Below are 27432 nucleotides of genomic sequence, written 5' to 3'. Positions count from 1 at the left end.
AGGTCTCTTCGCGTTCTCCTAAAGTCATTCTTCCGCTTTTTCGAGGCTTAGTTCGTCCTGGACTGGAGTATGCTGTAAGGTTTTGGAGACCATACCTACAGAGGGACATAGACTTGGTTGAAGGGGTGCAGAGAAGAGCTACGCGTGTCCTTATTGGCACACAGGGCTTGAGTTATGAAGAAAGACTTCATTTTTTGAATATGTTTACATTGGATGAACGCAGGTGTCGAGGAGATATGATCGAAGTGTTCAAAATTTTCAATGGGATGGATAGGATGGACCATGAACTTTTAGTACACCGCCAATCGACTGCTTTTACAAGGGGACACCAGTATCGATTGGTGAGGGACAATGCAAGGTTATGGTGTCGCAGGGAATTTTTCTCCAATAGGGTTGTTAATAAATGGAATAGCTTACCCCCGGAGGTAGTAAATTGTAACACAATTGACACGTTTAAAAAGAAATACGATAAACATGTTGGGGTAAATCGAGAAGCTATCCATTCTTAGAATAAGACAACCATAAGTATTCTTTATGGGCATTGTATAATATTTTATCATGTGTATATATTGTTTGTAATTTGTGTTAATTGCATTTTTAATTGGGTTGCTGTATTTTTGAAACATATGACAACCATATTTTTATGGGCATCTTTTTATCAGCCGCCTCGTTGGGCATTTTGCCTGTTGTGGCGTTGTATTTGTATTTGTATTTGTATATATACAAAATACGTCTGTCTACAATAATTAAATTTCTTAAAAATTCACGTAATTTTTGTGCAATGATTGAAGAGTTCTACACATTATTTTTCTACTATAATTGAATTCCCAAAAATTTCATTACAACGTGCTACTTAATTGCATAGTCTATATAAGACAGTATATACATATAATGTGTCCGTGTACAATAATTAATTTCTAAAAATGTCATTATGAGAGAAAGATTTTTAATTCACGATAATTTAATTTCTAAAAAATGTCATTACGATTTTTTTTGTACTGCTGCATAAATTTCCAAAAATTGTGTTACCGTTTTTGGAACAATAATTAAATTTACAAAAATTCGATAACGATTTTTTTGTGCAATAAATTAATTTCAAAAAATTTCATTGCGATTTCTTTGTAGAATAATTAAATTTCTAAAAGTTAAATTACGTTCTTTTTGTGCAATAATTGAATTTCTAAAAATTCCATTACGTTATTTTTTATGCAATAATTAAATTCATAAGAATTCCACACATTACGATATTTTTTGTACAATAATTAAATTTATGAAAATTTCATTACGATTTTTTTTGTAGAAGAATTAAATTTATGAAAATTTCATTACGATTTTTTTTGTAGAAGAATTAAATTTCTAAAAATTATATTCAAAAAGTTATTCGATTCTACACATCAAATTTTTTTCCGTACACATAATAATGGAATTTTTAAAAATTCCATTACATTTATTTTTTAAAATTATGGTGGCTATATAAAGAGATAACAGAGATAAATGCATAAAAACAGATAATTTTAAAATTTGCCGTTATGTGAGAGTGACGCTGTTATCACCATAAATCGAAAATGCAGTCAACTGTTCAATTTTTTTGCATTTCAATGTAATTTTTCACGTTCCTAAATTAAAAAAAAATATTTTTAATAAAATCATTAATTTTTTGAAAATTTAATTAGTTTTCGAATGAGCTAATTTGTTTTAGATATTCCATTATTAAAAAATTGTAGTTGTTAAAGAAATTGACAAAACAAGAAGTGATAATACGTTCCATTCCAAAAAAAATACAACGCTCCCTGGTGGATATTTTTAGAAGCTTCGAACCGTAAAAAAAGGGAATTTTCCTAAAAAAATGAATTTTCATCCTCTCAAGAGTTAAATTTTTCAGTTTCGCGAGTTCCCCGCTTGGAGCGCTGGAATCGTTCGAAACAAACCGGGGAGGAAGGGTTCGTGATATTAGACGGAGAGATATAATCTAGGGCGCTTTATATATATAGAAAAAAAATTGTATAAAAACAATAATTTTTTTTCATTAGATGAATTTCTGGTACATACCGAAGTAAAGGAGATGATTAGTGAATATTGCAAAAATATTAATGAATATTTTGAGAAGTGTTAGACCAGTATTTCCCACCGTAGGGAAAATCACTTCATATGGGTCCAAGGATTGATCTAGGCAGTGTTTCTCGAAGTGTTCGTCGCAGCTCTTAGGGGTGCCATCAACCAAATATCCACTAAGCTGTTCTGGTCAACCGCAGAAGAATCGTGAATTGGGTTTGAGAATCTCTTATCTGGAGGGAGGGAGGGAGGGGGGGATGTCAGAAAATCTGAGGGATATTTAGGGTTGTCTTGAATTGGATGGGGCCGATGAGAACTAAAAATATCTGAAGAGACGGTAGAACAGAAAAAAAATTGAGAAACTGGGTGATTGTTCTTATTCAATTTTTTATGCTAAAAAATGAATGTCTTAAAACGTGTTAAGTTTTTTTAATTGACCGGAATGTTTTAACAAATGTTTTATCACAGGTCGTGACAAAATATTATATCTAAATGAAATGTTTCTGATATATAAGAAGACTTTCACAAACAATTGAATAAGAGTGGAAAGTACTTTGTTTAGTCAGTCGAACTGCTTGCCCTCCAGTAAGAAAGCTTGAATTTTTAAATGCTTTTCTCCACTTTCACCCCACTCCTTAAAATACTGAAATACAGCTCCGGTGGAAATGGAAGACGACGAGGAGGTACAAGAAGGGGATGAAGTAGTACTTGAGAAAAGTTTTAGCCATCAACTATTTTTAATCGCGGCCGTTTACGTGGGTGTATGTACTAGGGCAGACAGAGTCGAAGGAAATAGTAGCAGTTACCATTATCGCAAATGGCTCTTCCTCCAGGGCTTTACTTCTGTCTTGAAAACAATTTTTCGAGCTTGGAGCCCGCTGGTATCTTCAGTTGGATATAGGGGTAGGAGCAAAATACAGAGAGAACGACACACAGAGAGAGAGAGAGAGAGAGAGAGAGAGAGAGAGGAAAAGAGGTAGAAAAGCGCAGCGCCCATTAGGTTAGGCAAAGCTTTTCCTCCAGAATTTCTAAACAGCTTTCTGCATCTGCGTTTTGCATATTGCACTTGTTGTTAGGCATTCTGTTTTGAAATAACGCTGAGCTAAGGCTAAACGGGTCTTTTAATTAACAGCGTCTAATTGCGAAGTAAGCTCCGTGCAAAGCAAAATGACCGTCTTTAGCTCAAAGGCACAACGAGCCATTATTTCAAGATGCTGCTTCTGCTGTGCCTTGTCTGTAGAAATGCTGGAGGGATGAGAGAGAGAGAGAGAGAGAGAGAGAATACCTCTTCTTTAAAGGGTTTCGTTGAAAATGCTGATGGAATTTCGCTCCGGTATTATGACTAATAGGTAAAGAAAAAAATTTTTTTTTGGATTGAAGGGATCGTATTTGAAATTCAAACCATATTTCATGGACGTGAATGTATAATAGGCGAGCATAACACTGGGATGTTCTTCCGACTCGGTGAGAAAAACCAAGATAGAAAATTTGAATAATTTCGGTTTTTCTCTCTTGATCTTAAGGGGCCTTCTACCCAGGGGCGGATTTAACAGCGGGCGCAACGGGCGTGCTCCCAGGGCCGCCGACTTCTATAAAGAGCCCCAAAAAACCCAAACTTCACACTTTTTTTCTAGTTTAGAAAATTTTCTTTTTCTTTTTCCCAATATTTTCTTTTCCACCCGTGGTCTCGACCAACTTTAATTCGAAACCGTTCTTACCTTTTAACATGGTAAAAAACTTTCTCTTTTGTAAAAATATTATTACAAATATTATTTACTCATTAATTAATTTCAAAATTTTTACCGCATGTATTTAATTGTGTATGCTATCTTATGTCAGTACAAAATTTTACTCATCTCCCAATACGTAATTTTTTCATAAATTTTTGGAAAAAAATGCATTAAAAAAGTCTGCGCGTATGGTAAAACTGCATGAAATCAATGCAGTTCAATAAAAAGTGATTCAAAATAAAGAAAATTGTTCAGTTCATAAAATGATGAAAAAGATTCAGATTTTATCAAATCGATCTTATTTAAAATTTAATTTTAAATTTAAAAAATTTTAAATAAAAAAAATTATAGCCCATGTATTTATGAATGGATCTCAAATCTTTATCGTCACTTTATGAATTAAACAATTCCCTTTAATTTTAGTTCATTTTTATCCAGTTTCATTAATGTCATTGCAGATATGCAAAATTTTGAACTGGCATAGGGATAGCATACACAATTAAATATATGTGGTGAAAATTGGAAATAATTCAATGGATAAATATTATTTTTTATAATATTTCTGCATAAAAAAGTTTTTTACCATGTTAAAAGGTAGGAGAGACCCCCTTAAATAACATCCGTTTTGGTAGAATAGTATGGAAATATTTGAATTATATTATTCCAGAAAATAAACACTGTTTCAACAATGTGGTGGCTTTGAATATTCTCTCGGACATTGGCCCTACAAGTGACATTTTTTACGTACAATTTATTTTGTTTTTTACCGCTTTGTCCCACGATGACAGAATAATTAGTTCAAGAAATAAACTCGTTTCATGCTTCTAAAAGTAGTAAATAGCTCAAGTATTGCTAGTACAGAATTTTGTTGTTCAGCAAATGTAAAGTAATACAAGTATAAGTATATAAAGCAGTGTTTTTCTCAGACAGGGGGTTTACAGCACACTTGAAAATTTAATTCTAATAATACCACAAATACTATCATAATTTTCTGTAAAAAAACCAGAGAAGCTGTGGCTTTTAAAAAAGTATTTTTATGTAGCTTTTAAAAACTTAATTTCACCAGTAGCAGCTAATTTCAATTTTCGGCACATCTAATAACTTTTTCTTTCCAATGGAAATTATGATGAATTTTTACGGAAAAAATTTCATAAGTAGTAATTTAAAATCCTCAAATAAAATAAAGACTAAGTGAAAATTGCATGCAAGTTAGTTTTTTTTTTTATTTGTGTATTTTTTGCTGCTTACATGAAACTAGTGTAGCTACAAAAACATATTTTTCTCAAGTGATACTTCTGGATGCCTTCAACATCTTATTATCTATATTACTTGAAATTAAGAAGCTATGTATACAGAGATCCGGCAAATTTTTTCAGCAATTTTACTGGTTCAAAAAGGTTGAGAAATACTGGTATAGAGCATCGGACGACAGGATAAAGACATAGAGATGATAATGAAACATTAAGAATTTTTAAAAATTTCTAGTTTATTAACACGAAGTGCTTCATTCCATGATTTTTATGCTGGATTAAAAAGGTATTTAATAATCTTTTCGTCTAATAAACTTTTACAATGAAGCTTTTTTTGAGGTAGACATAAAAATCGAACCACATTAATGGGAACAAAATAGATTGCTGTTTATCAAAATTATTTTGTAAGCGAGTAGATTTATAGTAAAGCATAACGAAGTAAAATTGGTTTTACAGCGTGTCCTGTAAGTCCCTATTCGGCCTTTTTATCATCAACCGTTCGCCTTAGAGATATTGTTTTAAATTAAAATATTGCTCAAAATGTGTTCAAAAATCACTCTGTACCAGTTTTGAGAGTGAAATGCAATTTGTCACACAAAATAAAAAACTCTACATTTTTATATGGACACCCTGTCTGAGAAACCCCGATCGGAAAGTTGTTGTTCTGTCACTTCTGAGGCCCACAAATAATTTTCACGTTTCCAAGTGCAGTATTGACTGAAATATTTGAATTCCAAAACCAAAAAAAGGTGGGAAAGAACAGCATAAACACTAACAGACACAATGCCTCTTTCTATCATTTTAGCTGTTCTTTTCCAACTTTTCTCCGATTTTGGCATCCAGATATCTCAGTGAATATTGACATTGTCCCCCACATCCTGCAGCGGGGCCCCTAGGCTGGTATCTGTGATGGGCTCCCAAGCCAGACTTTTCACGGGCCCTTATACAGCGTATTTACTGCATGAAAAAACAAAAAAATGATGGTAATTGTCCCGGGCACTATTGTGGGGGGCATGAATATTGCATTTTGAAGCATGAATCTTTTTTGTTGATCTCAGGAGAGACAGAGCAATAACTTTCTGACTGAATTTATGAGGACTGTGTCCATATAAATATTTAGATTCTTTTTGACACTGTATTTTCCCTCTCAAAACTGGAACAGGTTGATTTTTCAAAGCATTTTGGGTGATTTTTAAATTGAGGCCATACCTCCTCGACGAACGCTTGATGAGATAAAAGCCGGATAAGGACTTACAGGACACCCTGTATATAAAATAACGTGGCCAAAAATGTCATTTATATTGTTAATGTATACGTGTACGGGCAAATTGAAAAAGAGAGACCAATGGTAAATAATTTTATTTCACGTCTATAACAAATGATGAATACAAAAATCTTTACACGAGTATAACAATGTTATTCATTGCAAGTCACAATCTTCGATAAAAATTCATTTTAAATAATAATTTTTCATGGAAATTTTCAAAGCAAAAATTTATCATCTGGTCCAGAAACTCCTATTAAAGAAAAAATAAACATTATCAACATCAATTATTCTATAACAGTCATACAAATTGGTAAATAAATAATGAAAGAAAACATTTCTCTCGAGTTAGAAATGTATTTGTCTAAATACGAATACAATCAAAATGATGAAATACCAATTTCATTATTGTCATTATTTTTGAAAAAAAAATAATTGTAATAATATTAATAATAAAAACAATTTTTGAAAAAAATAATTGCTAACTCATAAACATACATAGATTTATTCTTCTGTGCCTTTTGTTCTCAGCACACACCTAAAGCATTAGTTTCCCAAACTTTTTGTTCCATCGCCCCCTTCTTGTTTTTTCTCTCATCGCCCCCCCCCCCAATTCAAGAGTACCCATAGGATCCTATGTTATACCCGTAGCTTCTATCGCCTCCCTGGACAATTCCATCCCCCACCAGAAGGCTATATTGCCCACTTTGGGAAACACTGACCTAAAGCCTTAATTATAGTTGCCGGGAATAGTGATCAGGGAAGTGGATAGGGAAGAGTATGTGAAGAGTAATAATGAATGACGCCCGAAGAGATTCCAAATGACAAAGTCTAATGCGAATTAGCGGCGGATTTGGATGGAAGATTCAGCATTTATACAGGGTCTCCTGTAAGTGCTATTGCTGCCTTTATTTCATCAACCGTCCGTAGTGGAGGTATAGTTTCAATTTAAGAAATGCTCAAAAGGCGTTAAAAAATTACCTTGTAACAGTTTTGCGAGTGAAAATACAGTGTGTAACAAAATAATAAAAAAAATCATACTGTCCCCTGTCCTCTAACTTCCAATTAAAAAGTCCTTGGCCTGTATCTCCTGAGAACAACGGAAAAAATTCCATGTTTCTAAGCGCAATATTTGCAAAGATATTCGAGTTCAAAAATTGGAGAAGAACTGAAAGAACAGCAAAAACTAACCAGCAACACTCCTTTTCCTCATTTATGCTGTTCTTCCCCAACTTTCTCCTATTTTTGAATTCGAATATCTCTGCGAATATTGCACTGAGAAACATGGATTTTTTTTTCTGTTGGCCTCAGCAGATATATTTATATATATTTAAGTTTAGTCTTCAGTTGGGTGAAGGGGGTGATGAGAACTAAAAATTTCTGGAAAAGATGGGGCAGAACGAAAAAGTTTTGAATTGTCTTTATTCAATTTCATTATACTAAAAAATGAAAGCTGTAAAACTTAATTTTTTTTTAATTTACCAGAATGTTGTAACATATGTTTCATCACAGATCGTGACAAAACATTATATATAAATACAATTTTTCTGATATATAAGAAGAATTTCAAACAATTGAATAAGACTGTATTAAGACTGTTTCGTCAGTCAAACTGCTTGCCTTCTAGTAAGAAAGCTTGGATTTTTATCTGCTTTCCTCCACTTTCACCCCACCCCCTCCAGCCTCTAAAATACTGAAATTTTCAAAGCCAACAATTTATTATCTGGTCCAGAAACATTAAAGAAACAATAAACATCATCGGAATCAGTCAATTACTCATTAACAGTCAAACAAATGGATAAATAAATAATGAAAGTAAACATTTCTCAAGTTAGAAATGTATTTTTCTAAATACAATCAAAGTGATGGAATGCCAATTTCATAATTGCCATTATTTTTTAAAAAATAATCGATAACTCGTAAATATATTTAGAAAAGGTTGCGGTTCACACACAGTCATTATCTTTTATTCTTTTGTGCCTTTTGTTCTCAGTACACACACACACCATGTATAACCTAAAGCCTTAATTATTGTTGCCGAGAATAGTGATCACGCAGGGGGTAGGAAAAGAGTAATAATGAATGACGTCCAAAGAAATTCCAAGTGACAAAGTCGGAGCTTAAAGGTATTGAAAAATGCTTTTGCTGTAGAAAATATCTCTTGTAACCAATCATTTGTCAGTGTTTGGGGAAGTTAGCTGAATGGTGAAATCGATTCTTGGATGTATATATCTAGGGGACCCCCCCCCCCTTCTGTCTCCAAAGCCCCTTGTGTAACCCTTCTCTCACTCTCTGGTACGTCTCCAACTTTTCGCGTTAAAATAGACTGCCATGGCCTTATCGGTTGAGGAGCAGACCCTTCGGTGATGAATTTTCGTCATATTTCTTATTCTTTGGGCCTTGTGTACTGTTCCCGGGGTGCCTTTTCTTCTACCGCCTAACCCTTTCGCGCAAGATGCCCCCTTCGTCAAGAGTCTCCCTTAGAGAATCTCGCTCTCTCTCTCTCTCTTACATACCATCCTTTTCTCTAATCTACCTTCTGTTTGTCCATCACTCTTGGAGTTTGGGCGCCCACTCGCAGCCCTTTTTCCTCTCGCCCATCTCTCTCTCACTCAATTCACTGCTTGTCGTTTCGGCTCAAAGTCATTTCAACCCTTCTCCTCTGGACTTTCACCATCACCACCACTCACACGCGCGTCTGTGTGTGTGTGTATGTTCCACATTCTCACACCAACAGCCCGTGTCCATCACTTTCCCTTGTGACGGCTTTTCTTCTTCAAATATCTTCTTGGCATGCAGCCATCTAAGACTTACTGATCCGAAGGCATTATACTCCTTAATGGCGAGTAATAAAATAAAAATTTATTCTGAAACTACTTCTTTTAATCCGAAATATCGTTTATTGGACTTATCTTAATTGTTAGAAATATGGACTTATAATCCATTCGGATACAAGCAATTGATTCAGTGTTTGAAAGGAATAAAAATTCTTCTAATAGGCCTACTGTAATTCTTAATACAAGTAATTTTAATGCCTGAAAGGATTAAAAATTCTAAAGATAGTTGTAAAATTTTGGGAAAAAAACTCCCCAAGAGAAAAATTGAGCCGCAAATTTCACTCCCTCAAAATGATAATTTGAGAGAAACATGGAAATGATACCGCAACCAACTCAAAAATGGAAATAAATAAAATTTGAGCCCTTCTTTTTAAAGCAAAATAAAATTTGACTCAATGTTTAAATGAAATTTTTTTGAGATCACTAACTGAATTTTTTTTTTAAACCTATTTTAAAATCTCTATTTCCGAGACTCATTTTTCAAGTGAAATTGACAAAAATCATAAATCAAGAATTAGTATTATTGATATATCTCGGTGAATTTTTATTTACATTTTTCGGGTAAATTTCTTAAAGTTTAATAAAAAAAGACGCAAGTTAGAAGAGGACCCGTAAAAATTGCAATTTTTATATTCCTCCAATTATTATTCTCAGGAAATGAAACTATAATAACGTAATTTTTCCATTTTTTGTGATTTTCAATTTCATTTTTTGTGATTTTCAATTTCATTTTTTGTGATTTTCAATTTCATTTTTTGTGATTTTCAATTTCATTTTTTTAAATTTTCAATTTCAATTTTATTCGTCACACCAATAAACGTGTACATTGTACAAAACCAAGAAAATCCATCCAAGGGATCGTTGTTGATCCATACTGGTGGACTTTATTTTATATAATTTATTTTCATATTTTATTTAATTTTTACGGTTGAACCTAGGATTTTTTTCTCCTTTTTGTGAAACACATTATATAGTTTTACCCACATATAAAACGGATTATACGAGTCAATGAAAAATGATTAATGCAATTATATTAATCATATTCTTGAATTTATCCTTTTAAAACTGTATTTTATTTATTAAATTTAACTTGTTCATTAAATTTAAAATTATTTATTGAATTTAAAATTATTAATTAAATTTAAAATTATATGAAAAAATTTCGTTTTGAAACTAAAACCATGAACTTATGGAATATCTCAAAAATAACGCCAATTAAATATTAGCAGGTGCATTTAAAATTCATATTTACTTTTTAAAAAAGCAGTAAAGATTGAATAAACAAAGAAACACATAAGTCTAATAATCATAATCATCGAAATTTATCATATAAATAATGATGAAATATTTGATTATTTTATTTTCAGTTCACATTAACATTTCTTTACTTGTACATATTAATAGAATGTTGTAACCAAATAACCCCCACTAAATGAAACTGTGAATTAAAAATTAATTTCAATTAAAAGTAATTGCAATGATCTTTAATGAATTGTTAAAAGTTAATTATTAATTTAAAGTAAACTTAAAGTATCGTTAGTGGTATCACTAATGAATATACTCTGATTAAATTTTTTAAGTTTCACCTAATTAATTTTATCGGCTATACCAAAGAAAAACAATTCTACAAACACTGCACCTCTCTCAGATACGAGATAAACACTTAAATGAATTAAGATTTATCTTGAAAACCATTATTGATTATCGGCGTTATCTTCAACTAGAGATTATGTGCTACATAGTTCGCTATCTAACAACCATTCATCTACGTAGAACTGAATGGAATATTTCTAGGTGGTAAGTAAATTTACAAAAAGTCTCAGACCTAAACAATGGCCACATTTTAAAACAATTCGGTTATATTGCTATATCTTCTATTATACATTCGAGAAAAATATTTTACATTCATTTTTTCTTCTTCGAAAAATTCCTTTTAATTAATTTTTTTTACCCTTAAAATTGTTGATTCATAATAATTATGTTAAGAATCAAAGGTTCATTAAATTTATTGAAATTTCTATAAAAAACACAAATGGAATATTTGCAGTACCTAAATACAGAAATTCCAATTTTTTATTGAATATTTGAGAATTTAAATAAAAATAGTTCTCACACACACACAATATCGGTCTATATGTTCAATCATCAACAAAAATATAACATTGATAAGAATTTATTATTGTTATGTCGTGTTTAAAGTCACGAATATTTCATATTAATCTCAAAATTCATGAAAAAAAATTCAAGGAAATAAATGAAATAACTTTTATAGGAAAGAAGTATTGGGATCGCGTGAATTTCATAAGGAAAATCATTGTTACAACAAAGAAAACATGAGAATGATCGGTTTTTTTTATTTGAAATTTATAGACCTAGTCTAAAAATTACACAATGCAAAAATCATAAATGCAAAAAAATAAATAAAAAATACTGTTATTGTGAAAAATTAATTTTTTTATAAATGGAGATTAATCACATTAGAGCGTGAAATAGCATGATATAAATATCAAAATTGATCATCATGCAAACTATCGTAAAATACGAGTAGTTAGTCTATATATACAGTATATATCTATACCTTAGTTTTCGAATCTATTTTGACGTAGGCTACAGTATCCTGAATGAAATGAATCATCTCTCAAGCCATGCTGCGTTCTACATCCTTAAACCAGTCTATTCGGATTAGCTCATACTGAAAATTTTAAAGAAAAATCAATTTATCCCAATTTATTGACAAACTTAATTTGTGATAATCAAGTGAAAAAATTGTAAAGTGATGGTAGCAACTGACACAGCATTTCATTAAAACCAATTCCGTTTGTTTTATTTATGAATTTTTTGTAATAAAAAAATTTTGTCATACAGACTTAATTTTTTTAGATGTTTTATTTTCGTCTATCCGAAAATTTTCATATATTTATAAATTTCGAAGGACTTTTTTTTTTTTAATCGACCAAAAAATTTTTAAACATTCAAAACTTTAAAGAAATACCGACAAATTGAATTATTCTCAGTTTTTGAAACACAGTTGTGTGAAGTGTTTCGAATTAAATTATATTTTTAAATATAAATTTTGAAAAAAGTATTAATTTTAGAGAGTTGACGATAAATTACTTCAACTACCGTAAAAGCTACCTATTGTAAATATTTCACAGAAACTACAACAATAACATTCTGCATAAAATGATGTTTTCTACCTTTTAGGGTAAAGACGTGTCAAAGTTGTTTTCCCTTTTTATCAAAATAATATCAAATAATAGGCCTATTGTACCTTTACTTCTCCATTTTTTTTTAAAATACAAATGTATTTGTGTTTTATGCATTTGTGCATATCCAATTGAAATTTTGTATTAATACGCAGCTTTATTTTTAATTTTGTTGAAATTTGTTTATTTTTAATAATTTTTTATTAAAAGTTTTTCAACAGCTATCGGATATATAGAACGTTTTATTTTTTCCCCGACATTTAGTGTTTTAATTAAAAATAAAATTGATTGCTTTTCTGAAACAATTGAATTGATTTCAAAACTGTTGCTTTAATTTCCCACTATTACTGATTTTTTAGAAAAATTTATTTGATCATTACAGTAAAGATAGCCTTAAAAATGTATCAGTTTAACCCTTTGTGATTCCTATAAATTCAAATTAATTTTTCATTCAATGTTCGTAATTAGACAGCATTCAGATAAAATTTGCGTAGAAAGAAAAAATAATAATTTTGCTATGATTTTATTGGTGGGGAATTTTGTGTATTTTTAAAGAATTGAAAAATTATAATTGTGACAAAAATAATTGTGATAATGATAGAAAAAATAATAAAAAATATAATTCACCAAAATGCAGTAAAAATTGTCTGAAAAATTTTCAAGTTAGCTTAAGATTGTTGAATTTTCGAGAAAGGACAAGATTTTTGAAAAAAAGACAAATCTAGTACAAATAAGTTTGTGATAAAACACTTTTTTTTTAAAATTTTTAAAATTTTAATTTGTTTACATTTTCTTAATTCTCTATGGTTCATACCCCATCAATACAGATTGAAACATTTTTCCCCTCTAAAAACCGATGTAAGTGTTTTTATATTTGTAATATATTTGTTAATATTTGTAATTACAACAATACGTCAACACAGCAATTTAATGAATTAGTGTGGATTTTTTTTATTTAGTTATAATGACCAATTAAGGATAAAAAAAATTATAATTTTCCTATATTTCACAGCTATCTATACACTGATAAAATCTTGCTTAGCAAAGTTGAATAGTTTTGTCCTTGAATTTTGTTTCCAATCCCCTTAATTTTTTTGGTGCGATTTTATGAATTTCTGAACTCGTAAAATTTCAGCAGCTCTCAAAAAATGACCCTGACAAGGAATAAACTCTTTCTAAATAAAACAGTATTGCACTTGTGTAAAGCCGTATTTTGCACTAAATGGCAGGCCTAATTTCTAAAATACCATAAAAAACAAAAATGCGAAAAGAAATTAGTATAAAGTGTTTTTTGACCATTGTATTTGTCATTCATATTCAAATATGCATAGAGAGTTAAAACAAACGACAAAATAAATTTTTGTGGCATCAGTTGGTGTTACATTGCTATCGATATTACGTATGTTCTAACTGTTGACAGCTAAAAATGAGCGATTAATAATTCGGCTTTTTAACTATTTTTGATAAAGCAGTTGAAAAATTCAATTTTCAGGCCAATAAATAATGTCAATAAAAAAATGATAAAATCAGAGATCGGAAAAATCGGTAATATATATAGAATGAGAATCGTTTTAATATTATTTTGCTGAATATTTATAATCATTTTTTATTTTGCTATACTAGCAAAAAAAAACCAATATAACTAATACTTTAAAAAAAACTATATAAACTTACTATAAAACTAATAATTAATTAATTTTATTTATTTTTTTCGCGCTTGCTTTATATTTATTTATATACTTTTCATTTAAATTGCTCAAACATGGTTTTTCCGCCCTTTCCTTTCGGATATCGATCCGATTTCCATTGGACATCCCATTACCTGCATTACATGTTAATTTTTTTTTATAAGGGCATAGCTAATGGTGCTTTGGGTGAATGGGAGAACTTGGCAGGATTCCAGGAATACTTTAGCATGCAAAAGCTGGTATCACTTTTCGTTGGTTAAGCCCCGCCTCATTGACATAAAACAGCCAGGGAGCAACATCCAATGGAGAGGCTCCCTCCCACCCCAGGAGCATCACCCTCCGAACACCACCACTCTCATACCACGCATCCTTTCCCTATCGTGTTTTAGCATTCCTGACCACACACCAGCCTTCTACTGATTTTGCATGCATGCATGCAAGCCATGCTATACACGCTTCTTCTTCTCCTCTCATCCTAAGCATCCCTTCTCTTTATCCTTCTTGTTGTAAAGTGAGACCCCTTTTTGCACACATTGGCGACTGGACCTTCGTAATGAGCTGAGAATCACGCCAAAGCTTCTCATTTGGCACTGTTGTTGGTGGAAGATTTGAATATGGTGTGCAATTCCAACATTGGTTCTAATTTAATTTTTAATTTTTTCGTAATTAGTAAAATAATAGTCAGTCATTATTTCTGCAATTAAACTGCAATAATAATTATTTTTTATTATCATCATATATATATTTTCACTTTTATTTTAATTTAATAAATTCGTAATTAGCAATAGTCAGGAAGAAGTAATAAAATTATTCCTGTTGCTACAATAAAATTAAATATTTAAGTTTAGTATATTTTTTTATTGTCATATTCATAGTTATTTTATATCAATTCTTCACGTCACGAATTTTTTAATAATTTTTATTTCACTTTTCAAATTTCTTGAATTTTTTTGTTTAAAAAATGAATTACAAGACATAATTAGAAAAAAATAATTGATGATAGTTAGTTGTACTTATTCACTAAAACTGTCATTTAAATCCAAGGGTCATTTTTTCTAATCGCTTTTACAAAAGACAGGCTGAGAGGCCTAGTGCCTTGTCGACTTCGAACCGAACCCAACCTCGACATACTACTAAATAGGGATTTCAATAGTATTGGTTGGGTCGGAGCTTTATTCAATCATAGAGGCTGAGAACCAACCTTTATTTAGATTATAAATTTGCTATAAAATCAATATGTGGAGATGGAATGCCCGTAAAAAGTGTAGGGTGTGAGAACCTGATCGTATAATTTTGAATTTGAATAAAAATTCAAACATTTTTTTTTTCAATTTCATCCAGAAACATTTTAACTATTTCTCTCAAATTGAAAAAAAAATCAATTTTTCTTTCTTAGGAGATAAAAATTCTTATCAAAAGAAATAAAATTATAGAGCGAAACACAGTTCAAGTACCATCAGATTAAAAACAATTGCGAATACCAAGTCGAATAAAATTTAAACCCGATTTAAACTGATTCTATTTTCTTGGCAAATAATAACACATATTTGTCATAAAAATGAAATTATTAAAACGAAACAGATTATGAATCATTTCAGATCGAAAAAAAAATATTTTCTCAACTATTTGCGGATAATACTAAGTAGAATAAAAATTAAAACAGATTTATTTTTGAATTTTTTTTCTAAGGAAAATCATAAAACATCATAACAAATAAAATCATGGAAATGAAAAGGATTAAGAATCACCACATTAAAAAGATATTATCTCAACTATGTGCAAAATATCAAGTGGAATAAAAATTTAACAAGATTTAAAACTGAATTTCATTTCTTAGCAAATAACAACGGGAATTCCTGTGATACAAATTAAAATCATAAAAACGAAACATTGTTTAAATTATCAAATTTATAAAAAATAAATATAGTCTCAACCATTTGCAAAATACCAAGTAGAATTGAAGTTAAACCAGATCTTAGCAAATAATAGCAAAAATTTCTGTCATAAAAGATCATATAAATGAAACAGTGTTAAAATCATCAGATTAGGAAAAACAATTCTGTCAACTATTTGTGAAATGTACTAAGAGTAAGAATGATTTAATATAGTGAATTTTTAATCCCAGCCAATTAAGAACAAAATTTTCTATAATACAAAATAAAATCATAGAACTAAAAAGTTAAGCAATCATCAGATCACTAATATTGTCTCATCAAGTTCGGTAAAATCAGATTCAAAACTAAATTTTTTTTCTTAGGAAATACAACGAAAATTTGTTATACAAAACAAAAATATAAAAACGACATTTTTGGAAAGAACTAAAAAATTCAAAAATTTCAAAATTTTTTTTTCAAATTAAAAAAAGAAATATTTTCTCAATTTTATAGGCTATACGAAATACTGAATGTGGGTGTTTTTTAATTTAAGAAATATTCATAAAAAATCATTTACAGACGATCTCGCTTATAACGCCCCCACTTAGAGCGTTTTCCCACTTAGTAGCTTACGACTCATTTTCGTGGTCTCACAACTCCAACTAATTCTCATTAATATTTCCCGTTTAAAATATTTTCCCGCTTACTATGTTTTTTTCAAAAAATGTTATAAGCAGTATCCACTATAAAATACTGCAAGCAATATTCATTTAGCCTTATTTTTCCCCTCAATTTCATCGGGAAACGTTTTAAAATATTTCTCTTAAATTGAAAATAAAACCAACAAAAAAAAAAAAAAAAGATTTAATTTTTTTTTCATTAGAAAGTAATAACAAAAATTTCTCTCTACAAAATAAAACCATAAAAACAAAACATTTTCGGAATTACCAAATAAATAAAAAAATTCTATCAACAATCCGAAAAAAAGGGGGGAAATAGGTCAAAACCACACATAAAAAACGACGCCAACCCAGGAATAAAACACCGCCAACGGAACACCCGGACCGGCAACAAAATAAAAAGGGTTACTGGGATGCTGAGGATCATCGAAAATAAGGGTGAGGTGGGGAAATATGGTCTTTGCTCTTATAGGTGGAAAACGCAAGAGGAAGGCGTGAATATTTAATGAAAACTCCCCCTTTACCCCACCGACGGCTCCTTTAACACAACATTCTTTGCTCCTCCTTTTCTCTCTTAAGATAAAACTATCATCCAGAAAAGTACGTGAAGGGGGATGCGAGGAGATGGACGAATAAATGAAAATTATAATGTGCGGCACGACTTTAGCTCTGTTAGAACAAACATTTTATAGGCCCATCCTTATTATTTCAATTTTGTATTTTACTTTAAAACCCTCTCTCTCTCTCTCTCTGAACCATCTCTCCCTTATTATTTTTCATCCTAAACCCTTCATTTCTCTCTCTTTCTCCTCGGCATTCTCCGCATTGATTACGACTTGAATAAAACGCTGATAAACCACGTAAGATGATGTGAGAGAGAGCCGAGTAAAGATTTTTAGATTTAATATTTAGCGCCCCTGTTTTAGATTTTTTCCGCCTCCTATTTCGTATGCGTGTGTTGTTTGTAGTGTTGTTGTTCTGAAATGGGGGGGTGGGAGGGGGGAGGGGCGGTTGTGGAGATTTGCATATGCTTGTAAAAGAGAGTTTTCACAGTGGTTTAGAGCTTGAATTCTATTAAATACACGCGTATATGCACTCGGAGAGGTAAAAGGTGGCGGTGGCGGCACGTACGGTATTGGGCTTGCTGTAGTTTTAAGGTGTTGTGATGAGAGGGTACGAGGTAGAAAGGATGGAAGATCTTGAACACAAGAGAATATTCAATTAACTTTGTGTGTGTGTGTACGTCAGTATACGTGCGTGTTCCATCTACTCTTTCGTACTAGCGTAAAGATGCTTCTGTCTATATATTTCTGTCTTCCGTTACGGGTTTTGTCTCTATAAGCGGAAATGGCAGGAATTTAATCTTTGTACGCGGTGCCCGTACCCGTTTATTATTGTTCGAAATTGACAATTATTCCATTAAAACTCGTTTGAGCGGATCTAATGGGCAACGAGATAGTTTTGTTGGGAATTCGTAAAATTTCCCGAGCTTAGATTTATCCCATTCTTAAGAAAACCGCTCGAATGCACTTCTGTGTGTTTTCGATGCTTAATTGGAATTTTATGAGTTCTGGAAATATATATTTGTTTTTCGATTTTTGCCTTTGTGATATAATAATTGTAGGATTCGTTTATTGTTTTTTGGTGTATCGTTGGATTTAATATTCAAGATATTTATCAATTTCCATAAATTAATATCGATAGGTCTACAAAATATGTATTATAAGCAAGGGGGGAGAGAGAGAATAGGTAATAGTTATTTTTTCTATTTAAATGACATTTAGTATCTGTTTCATGCTGGGAGTACACACAAAACTTAAAAGAATCGGAATCATACATTAAAAGAAATAACAAGACTATACATAAACTATACAGTGAAGCAATTCATTGCTAGCGAAATAATATATCTGCACATTCTGTCTTTGTGGCATAAGTATTGTAGGATTCGTTTATTGTTTTCAGTGTACGGTTGGATTAATATTCGAGACGTTTGTCAATTTCTATAAATTAATATAGATAGGCCTACTTTAGAAAGTGTTCATCCTGTAAAATATGTATTGTGAGAGAGAACAACAACAATATATTTTTTTCTATTTAAATGAAATTTTGAATCAGTTTCACGCTAGTAATGTACATAAAACTCATAATCATGCACTTGCTACAAAGAAATAGTAATAAACATAGAATATTTCAGTGATCAAATCAAAATTTCAGTGATATCTGGCGAAATGGGCCTAATATCTGCATATTCCTATCGTCTTTGCCACCCATAAAAAATTTTACCCATTACTTCTGCATAAAGAGTCAGACTCCATGGTCGTTATTCAATTTGCTTCTGGCTAATGTATCAGTCGAAATTTGCATCTTGATGATCCCGGACGTCCAAACAAAATAATCAAGATATATTATGTGTTGATCCTGAAAGCCATGCACAAAGATTAAGGGTCGGCTTGAGAGCATATCCTCCCCTAGGAGAGGCAAAATTCATTCGAATAAGTGCTTCGTGGTTGGGTACGAAAATCTTGAATGAAGACGTCATTCTTCTCAGTTAGATCTAGATGGTTTCGAAATTGCTTACGCTATGAATTTTGGTCGTTTCATATCAAAGCAATTAATCAATGTCCATCGAAATGGTCTATTTGAAAGGAATTTATCGATATGTTTCAATTCATAACAGCCAATCCCCTCAACGTCACACACACCTCAAGTTCTTATAAGAATCTCATATTTAGTAAAATTTTACATCAGAATACTCATAAAAAGATGCATAAAATATTTTGCTCGAACAATCTGCATCAAAAAACATGTTCATGAAAACTTCTCAAATGTTTCTTCAGATTAATTTGGAGCTGAGCTTCAAGGTCTTAGGAAGGATCTTGTTTGTGATAAATAGTTTGAGACTTTATAGCATTCATTAGGTAATGCAAAACCCAAATATATATACCATGAAGAGCCTTAGGAGGTGTAAGATGTAAGTGCCTCATATTCATGAAAGACTTACGAATACCTCAGCTTTGATGCAAATTGTACCCAAAAACTTCTACATTTGAATATAACACACTACCCATCTATCACCAGATTATCGATGAGACCAGTCTAGTTTTCATACATGTAAGATAAAAGTTACCTTGGCTTGCAAAAATGATTTTCTTACACTATTTGAAATCATATAAATAATCTCCGGTGAGTATTTGTTGATGGGAGACTCTTACCTATTCATATTTACAAACAAAACTAAAAATCACGCACTCGAAATAAAAAATTCAAATCCGTAATTTTCAAAGAGAGAGAGAAACGTCCTTATACACAAATTCTTGGACGTCAAGAATGATACTATCCAGTGGCGATTCAGATATGCACAAAGAACGAACGTTATTTCAAACCACGAGAACGTGTATATATTTATGTATATATATGGATTTCCTAAACTCATGCATGACGAAGTTGTATACATATCAACCCGACTTCGTTACTGAAAAGGAGTTTGCATGTAGACATTAGTAATCAGATAAAGTTAGAAGAGTATATTCTCGGATTCCAAATCCCTTTTCCACTCTTCGACTCCATGTACATTGAAGAGCTTTGGAGTGTGAGAGAGAAAGATCCACTTTGAATTTTTAATACAGACTCACTACTGCTTTCCTTTGCCCAGTGGTAGTAAATGCAGGAGATTCCTGAAACAGCCAAAACGTATCTGAAGAATTCATGAGCGAGGAAACTTGCCTATACGTTCCATCAATAGGGATGAAAATTGAGAGAGAAGGCTGTGGGGTATGTGTTGGTGAAACGTAAACGCTTTGAGGTCAAAACCTTTAGCAAATCGGCAATGGAGAAGATTACCAGATGGCATATCATGCTTACCATGAAGGCGGTGGCGGCGGCATCTTAGGAGTCCAAGCGGCGAAATCGTAATGACCAGTAATTTCTGCTATTCTGGATGAGAGCTGATTTCAGAAGCTATTTCATAAGCTTCTTCTCTCCTCCCTTCTGAGAAGATACGGTCTTATTAATAGTTATTAAGGGACAGCCGAAACGAAACAGCTTGTCTTTCAAGTCCACAGTCCACCTTACTCTTCTACTCCCACCATTTCACTGATCATGGCTCTGTCCTCTCTCTCCCTCACTCTTTCTACTCCTCACGGTCATCTCCGAGAGTTTTGGTTGCCCACAAAGAAACTTTACCAACCGGAATACGGTTGGAATTTCCTCTCGATCTACGCTTGAGGATTGTTCTAAAAGGCACTCGATGGTCGACAGGACACACATACACTTATCAATGAATTTTAGAATGGAAATCAGCTACTAAGTCCTCCAAAGTAACGTTACGGTGCACGTTACCGAAGTGGAATTTGGTATTCCAATCATTTGTATGATCTAAAGATACGAATCCGATTTCGAAAGGACAACGTTTATATTTGATATGAAAACAAATATTGTAGAATTTTGAACAGATTTGTCATTTTCAAACAAAGGGGTCGTACAATTGTCTAATTCCCTAGTACTCGATCGTAATGACTATTACGATTTTGATTCATACTTAACATTTGAAATTGGGTAAAAAGATAAATTCTGATTTACATACTTTGATTTAGTTTACCATGATATATTATGATTTGAAATCCGTACGAAGGTGATTGAAAATCCAAATAATTCGTTAGTTGCCACGAATGCCTACAATTCGATTCCTGATCTCATCGCATCAATATACAAGAAACAATCTCATAAAATAAGTGTAATAGCGATATTATTCTCTGATGAATTTCGACCATCTCGAATGTCATTACTGATTGTGTGGGCAATCCAATCAATTGATTCCCTCTTCCCATCCTCACCACACAAACAAGGGATACGTAAATAAAATGTGATTGATACTAAGAGCTCACACAAAATCATGAGTTCTTGACGTTAATTGTTTTAAATAGTCCTTAAAAACAATGCGAAATTAATTTCAAACTTTCTCGGTTCTACAACAATTACCAAGTCGATATATTTTGCGGACTGTTATAGAAGAGGCTCTCTGGGTGAAAGATGAGAGGTGGATGGTAATGGCGGTTATGAATAATTTTATTTCGCACTTAGAGTATCTCGTTTTCATTCATCTCACCCATACGCATACGCACTTATTCACATTCATTCACACATATGTGAATTGTGCGTTATAGCGTTACGGCATTGCATCTGGAATGATGGAGAGATCTCACTTTCTATCTCGTTCTGTCTTCCTCTTTCTGTGGCATCACACCTACCGAATAATTATAGGGAGTGCGAGATAAATAGATAGATAGATACTAGATAAATAGAAAAGGTTATGTATTCGAATTGGTACTTTATTGAGGTTCCCGTTGCTCTCCTTTACCAGTGAGCGAATGAATCTCTGCTCGATGGATAGAGCGCCATCGCCCTTTTCACCAGCAAATGATCCATACGATGGGTTTCCATTGGTATTGGGTTGAAAGGGAAAATTGCTGTAAGCGCGAATGTCTTTTCTCTCTTGCTTTCCATTTGTATTATCCGTAGAAATGATCGCGTAGTGGTGACAGATTGCGCACAATCTCGATCCTATGAAGAACGTAGTGAAAGAGTGAGAGAGACAGTATGTGATAGTGTTGAAGATAGGAAAAGGAGACACACACACACACACACGCACGCAGAAATGAAACGGACTCTTTTGCCGAAATTTGATAAATTTTGTCCGACGTCGAGCAGCAACAAACACCATTTGCTCAACTGGAACATATTATTCCTTTTCTACCATCCGACCCTTTTCCTAAATTGTCTTTCTTGGGTTGAAAAATTACGGTATCTCTGGGTTGTAGTTTGTTTATTGATGTCGGAGAGGGGGGGTTTTCGATTTTTAAACGAGCGGGAAAAAGGATTTCGTCGATATTTTCGTACCGCAGATATAATCAATAGACATTAATAACACGGTCATAGGTTTCGATTTTATTGAGTTGGAGTTGTTATGATCTACTGGTCGGGAAATGCAATCAATGAATTCGTGCTTCGAGTCGTTCAACGATTTGGAGTGATTTCTTTTTAATGCTTATAAGAATTACATTTGTTTAAGTGCTTATCTACTTTGATATTCCTGCAAAAGAATATAGCGCAACAGGTTTCTTATCAATATATTCGATCCGCAATTTTAATACAAAACATTCTTGCCTAATTGGCCTATAATAGGCTGTTATTAGGCCGTCCGGAAAGTCTCTAAACGTTTTATTTCTGTATCTTTTATGGTAATAAAATGAACATTTTACAGCAATAAAAACGGAGAGTGAAAATCTACTGAGACTTTCGGTCTGGCTTTATAGTAATAGGTGTGTTTTGTGAATATTTATACAGTTTATTCGATATAATTGATTAAAAATAGCAATTTAGGAAATTGATATTATTATTGGCGTCAACAGATGGAGGGTTGAGAATCAAAGTAGTCCAAGTCACTGGAGTTCAACTTTTCTTAATAAAACGTTCTTACCTGAAAGCTCCCAAAAAAATCAGTTTTCCTTCAATTTTTTTTTTTTTACTTATTTTGCACTTTAGGCTCTGAAGAGTCTCGTAAGCAAAAAAGCATTTCAAGGAAAACTGGTTTTTTGGGAGCTTTCAAGAAAGAATACTTTGTTATGAAAAATTATATATACACTTAAATGACTTTGATCTGTATCCCCTCATATATATACAAAATCAAAAACCACAAAAAAGCTAATCCCCTTAAAAATGTTTATGTCAAATATATATACAGGGTGCATATTATACAGGGGGTATGGCATTTTACTCGCAAACCGTTGATCCTAGAGGTATACCAGGGCCGGAACTAGAAGGGGGCAAGGGGAGACAACTGCCCCGGGCGGCAGAATCTAGGGGGGAGACAATTTTAGGTGGGAACAAAGAACACTGTTATAAAATTATAAAGTTGTTGATGAGGCAAAATAATGTTTACCCCGGGCGGCAAAAATCCTAGTTAAGGCCCTGAGGTATTCTTCCAATTAGAAAAAGTTTCCAAATAACTTGTAGTACTCAGATATGTCATTCATGTGGCAAGGGGTTGTATAGTTATTAAACTATACGTGTTTTTCTCAGCCACCTTGTTGGGCATTTTGCCTGTTGTGGCCCTGTATTTGTACTTGTATATAAAATAAAAACAAAATAACTTTCTAAACAGTGCCCTAAAACCAAATTAGAAAGCTGTTTCCCTGTCTCTCCTGATGCCAACAAAAAAATTCCACATTTTTAAGTGCAATTGTCACTGAAACATTCGAATTCGAAAAACGGGGGAAATTTGGGAAAGAACAGCTCTAAATGCGGAAAAACCGTTTTGACCGCATTTTTAACGCTGTTTTTCCCCCAATTTCCTTAGTTTTTCGAATTCGAATATCTCAGTGAATATTGCACTGAAAAACATGGAATTTTTTTTGTTGGCATCAAGAGAGACCGGGCATCAACTTTTCTAATTTGGTTTTGGGGGGACACGGGGACTGTATAGAAAGTTAATTTATATTTTGATAACTATACAACCCCTTGCAACATGAATGGCATATCTGAGTACTGCACGATATTTGGAAACTTTTTCTAATTGGAAGTATACCTCTAGGATCAACGGTTCATCAGTAAAATGTCATACCCCTGTTTGCTGGTACCCTGTATATATAAATACAGTAACCCCCAAAATAAAGGAAATTTTTTTAAAGGCTACAAAAAAAACCCCTCGAAATTGACCACTAGAAAATTAGTAGAAATGCTAAACATTTTTAAAAGTAGGCTACAATTCACAAACATTTCTTGAAATTAATGTGAAAAAATTGTATGGATTGATGAAAAAAAATGTGTGCTTGTGCTTCTATTTGGACAAACGAAAATTACCAATTTTTAAAGCCTCGTTTTTCTCTGGTCACCGAAATAAAATTCCACGAGATAGTCTGATAGGTTTATCAAATTGCCATAACTGTGACTAGACATCCCATCATCTCATTTTAATTTAATTTTTTTTTCGTCCCTACCAGAATTTTTCAAGTGGAAAATTGGTCATTGAAGTGATGCTTTCAAATTTACATAGATGGTTTTTTTTTTAATTTTTTGCTTAAATTCTACAAAGAGGAACTTTTAAAATCACCCGAATTCGGGAGGGGGGAACAAAAGTGATATAAAAATAGATTTGGCCATCTTTTCTCTTTTTTCGGTCATTTTCTCACATTTCGGGAGGGGGCCAGACCCCCAAGGCCCCCCTACGGACTTTTCATCCTTCATTGATATCTTGATGTATGAAATCAAGTGATTGATGATTTCAAGATTTATTTCTATTTAAAGGATTTTCAGTATGTTTTACAGTAACCCTGTATGGTAAAGAATTTTTAACAGGAAAACTAGAATTTCCTGATAGGGGGGAGACAACATTGTCTCAGCAAAGTTTTAGCCTGAGAACTTCTTGTCAGATTCCTCTCATTGTTCTCTTATCTATAACACTCTTATATCTCTACCCACGTCTTTCAAATATATCATTTATATTTTAATATATATTATTATACAGGGTGCATAGGTAACAGGAAGCATGAAATTTTACTGGCAAACCGTTATTCCTAGAAAGGCATACACTTCCAATTAGAAAAAGTATCCAACTAACGTGTAGTACTCAGATATGTCATTCACATATTGCAAGGGTTTGTGTTGTTACTCAAATAAATATGTTTGCTTTTCATACGGGCACCACGTGTTCAAAAACACAATTAAGAAGCTGTTGCCCTGTGTCTAATAATGCCAAAAAAAAAAAAAAAAAATTCCACGATTTTAAGTGCAATATTGACTGAGATATTCGATTTCAAAATACGGAGGAAAGTTTGAAAAAAAAAACAGCATTATATGCGGGTTAAACGATTTATCAGTAAAAATGACATGAGCCCTGTTACCTATGCACCCTGTATATTTCAAATATATCACTTATACACCCACTATCTCACTTTAATTTTTTTTGTCCTTATCAAAATTTTTACAGGGAAAATTACTCAATGAATGCTGTCAAAAGCCACACGTAGATGAATTTTTTACCTATAAACCAGTGAAGTTCAGCAAACAGAAAATTTTTAGATACCCAAAAAATTGCTTGAGGTATAGAAAAAAAATATTGCAATTAATAAATGGGTATACTCTCTCTCAGAACGTTATTTCGTTCGCTCGAAAACGTAAGAGGAAAACGGGACGCTAAGTCCTTCAAAATGTTGATTTTATTTTTATATTGTTTTTTATCATCGCCTTTTATTGATATCTTCGATTTACGACGTATTACAGTGAAACCACGCTACAACGATATATATATATATATATATATATATATATATCTCAAAATCACCAATATATTTTAACTCCTCGCCTGTGTTTGTTTTTTCGACAGTGTTTAATAGCATCGATATTTTGCACTATATACCCCCCTAAAGTGCTTATGAAGCTGTTTTCTGTGTAGTACATGACAGTGCTGTGAGGTAAACTACTGTACTTTGCAATAGGGAGAAGAGAGAGAATAACTATAGCTGAATTTTATTAATCAACTACTTCACCAAACACCAACTCCGGTCATATCACTGTATTGCAGTTGGGTTGGAAATGAACGTGCCATCTATCGGTGGTTGCCTAAAGCTTGTTAGGGGAAAATATCTTATCTATATTCTTCCTCGGGATCGAACCTGGGACCGTGACGGCAACCTTCACGGTGGTAGGCGAACATCTTACCATCACAATACTCGGGCGGTGACCAAGTGTAATTTTTTTTGCTGCGAATAAATACGAGGTGGTTATAAATAAACTGACGCTACTCAGACGTATGTAGCGCCTATTCTGATGTTGGTATTTTGATGAAACTTGGTACGTGCATATGTACTATTCAAAAAGAAAGATTCAGTAAGAGAAATAGTTCAATTTTATCCCAGAATCTATATAATGTATTTACCAAATTGCAATGAAATACATGCACCACAACGGGTGCTACATAGGTCGGAGTAGTGTCAGTATAATTAAGCTGAGTAGTGGCAGTTGAATTATACTGAGATTACCCTGACCTATGTAGTGGTGCACGTGTTGATTATAAGTTATTCGAACTATGGGAAAAAGATAACTGCGATAAAAAAACGCTACTTTTTCACCTGGTGGTCAAAAATAGAAGTTTTTATAATTGAATCTTTCTTTTCCACATGGTCCATATATCCTTACATAAAAATTTTCATCAAATTACCTCCATCAGAATGGGAGCTACATATGTCTGAGTAGTGACAGTTTATTTATAAGCACCCTGTAACCAACTTATAAATGCATTTTATGGGAGTACTAACAACACCAATTCAAAAGAGATGCTAACAACATAAATTCGGTGGTGACTGATAATAAGGCTACCTCTCGATATAACGATAACCTCTCTACAACAATATTTTTTTCTTGGTCGGCAGAGCATCGTGATATCGAGATTTCACTGCATATCAAATGCTCGTTGATTTCAAGATTTAATTTTATCTGTAAGATTTTCAGGGAGTGTTACATCGAAAAGTTAACAGAAAACTGGAATTTCCCGATAGGAGACAACATTGTCGCAGCAAAGTTTTAGCCCGAGAACTTCAAGAGAAACTTCTTGTCAGATAAGACACATTCCTCTCACCTCTATAACACCCCCTTACTCCTTCTCGAAACTTTCTTTAATCGAAGAATGACGCCCTCCTTTTCTGTTGTCTCTTCCTTCGCTCAGAGTTCACTTTTAATAAGTGCCTGCCTCGGTCCAAGAAGCATCTCTAACCGTTGCCTTAGTCTCTACCCTGAAGCATAAAGATGCTAATATCACTAGACAAATTACCATCCCAGAGTCGTAAGAAACATACAGAT

The 27432-nt window shown here is 32.6% G+C and overlaps 1 long non-coding RNA gene across 6 annotated transcripts in view; it reads right to left on the bottom strand.

Moving 5' to 3' along the window:
• Nucleotides 1-6402: 6402 nt before the first annotated feature.
• Nucleotides 6403-27432, bottom strand: part of LOC149072707 (uncharacterized) — a 214648-nt gene continuing 193618 nt past the window's right edge. For 5 of the 6 annotated variants that reach the window (XR_016194503.1, XR_016194509.1, XR_016194506.1 and 2 more), the window contains 2 exons: nt 11712-11825; nt 6403-6549 (listed from right to left, as the gene is read on the bottom strand). This is a non-coding gene — a long non-coding RNA (uncharacterized LOC149072707). The remainder of the gene's footprint in view (nt 6550-11711; nt 11826-27432) is intronic. The other variant, XR_016194504.1, reaches the window with a different exon arrangement.

The sequence above is a fragment of the Pholcus phalangioides genome, unplaced genomic scaffold, assembly GCF_987345545.1.
Source record: "Pholcus phalangioides strain wild (caught in Gottingen) unplaced genomic scaffold, Ppha-v1.0 ptg000017l_1, whole genome shotgun sequence".
Classification (NCBI taxonomy): domain Eukaryota; kingdom Metazoa; phylum Arthropoda; class Arachnida; order Araneae; family Pholcidae; genus Pholcus; species Pholcus phalangioides.
The sequence above is the reverse complement of the archived record's forward strand: the minus strand, read 5'-3'. Positions and strand labels throughout refer to the sequence as shown.